The following is a 2120-nucleotide window of genomic DNA, read 5'->3' on the forward strand; positions in this document are numbered from 1 at the left end:
TCTGGCGGTGGAGGTGGGAGCAGCAGGTAGTCTCCCTCTGGAGGTGGAGGTGGGAGCAGCAGGTAGTCTCTCTCTGGAGGTGGAGGCGGGAGCAGCAGGTAGTCTCCCTCTGGCGGTGGAAGCATGAGCAGCAGGTAGTCTCCCTCTGGCGGTGGAAGCATGAGCAGCAGGTAGTCTCCCTCTGGCGGTGGAGGTGGGAGCAGTAGGTAGTCTCCCTCTGCCGGTGGAGGTGGGAGCAGCAGGTAGCCTCCTTCTGTCTCTGGAGACTGGTGCGGCTCTCCCTCGGTTGCTGGAGACTGGTGCTTGGGCTTCCCTTTCTTGGGCCCTGGACATGCAGCCTTCCCCTTCTTGGGCACTGGACGGTCGGGCTCCCCCCTTCTGGGCGCTGGATGCTCAAGCTCCCCCTTCTGGGCGCTGGGTGCTCAGGATCCCCCCTTCTGGTCGCTCGGGCTCCACCCTTCTGAGGGCAGGACGCTCGGGTTCCCCCCTTCTGGGTGCTGGAAGCTCAGGCTCCTCCCATTTTGGGTGCTGGAAGCTTGGTTGCTCTAGTTCCTCCCATTCTGGATGAGGCTTTCTCAACAGCGCCTCCAGTGGCTGTTGAGAATGTCCATTGTAGCCAGCCTGCACACTTTTATTATTTACACACAAATTAAACAAAAACAAACAAATCAAAAGCCTAACTCCAATCTAGTCCTCATCTAGAATATTGTGTTCAGTTCTGGTCACCTTACAAAAAGGATATTGCTGCCCTAGAAAGAGTGCAAAGAAGAGCGACCAGAATTATCCTGTGTTTAAAAGGCATGTCGTATGCAGACAGGCTAAAAAAATTGAATCTATTTAGTCTTTAACAAATAAGACTATGTGGTGATCTGATTCAAGCATTCAAAATTCTAAAAGGTATTGACAATGTCGACCCAAGGGACTTTTTCGACCTGAAAAAAGAAACAAAGAACCAACTCCCCAGTAATGTTGTTGAAGTTGACACCCTAGGCTCCTTCAAGAAGCTGCTTGATGAGATTCTGGGATCAATAAGCTGCTAACAACCAAACGAGCAAGATGGGCCGAATGGCCTCCTCTCGTTTGTAAACTTTCTTATGTTCTTATGTTCTTATGTCATGAGTTCCCGCATGTATGCACAGGGACCACACAAAGTATTGTTTATTTAGTGCTCAAACTGAAAGCTAGGTTTATTTATTTTGTTTGTTTTAATAGCAATTGTTTCCCCAACACACTGCAACAAAAATAAAACCAACACCAGTTTTAAACTGTAAATAAAGACTCCAGCCTGATCATTTACACTGCCCTCAGCCACGTCACATTACAATTAACAAAAGTGCCTCCGAGCGTCAGCAGTTTAAATACAGTATACAAATGTCAATGGTGCTCAATCACTGAGGACAATACATCAAAACAAGTCATTGTGGGTAAGCAACTTGTTATATGATCACGATTATGTTTACTCAAGACTGCAGAATCCTATTTTACTACAGTATACTTGAGAAGCGATCGTATCGTGAGGGTGCCTATTTTAACTGCCGTGCAGTGTTACGTGTAATGGCCTTTGAATTAAAATGACATTACAGTACAGTATTTTACTGTCAGGACTACCACGGCATTTAAGCATCTGTGGCTTACTTATTTTCTGTTGCAATGCAAATCTCAGTTTTTAATTAAGTGCAGATGCAAGGCTCTGCGACCCCCCTCCCCCGCCCCCTCACCGTGCCGCAATCCGTCTCCCTTTACGTTAAGGTGACCATATGGCCCCGTGTTCAGTGGGACAGTTTGGGATAGTTCAGGCTTTTCAACTCACAACCCAATACATTCTGGTAAGCGTAGTCCTGCTTCTCTTAAAGGTAAGAATGGTACCTGAGACAGGTAAAATGTACCAGAATGCATTGGGTTGCGAGTTGAAAAGCCCAAACTGTCCCGATCAACACAGAGCCATATGGTCACCTTACTCTACATGCATATCACACAATAACACAGTATGTATTCAATGAATGTGTATTCACTTTATTGAAACAAATTTTCACTAACAGAGAATACAAAAAAAACATACCTGTACAATACAGTGGCACAGGCACCGTTTGATTACAAACAATGCAGTGTTTCCTGCATCA

The sequence above is a fragment of the Acipenser ruthenus genome, chromosome 2 (assembly GCF_902713425.1).
Source record: "Acipenser ruthenus chromosome 2, fAciRut3.2 maternal haplotype, whole genome shotgun sequence".
Classification (NCBI taxonomy): domain Eukaryota; kingdom Metazoa; phylum Chordata; class Actinopteri; order Acipenseriformes; family Acipenseridae; genus Acipenser; species Acipenser ruthenus.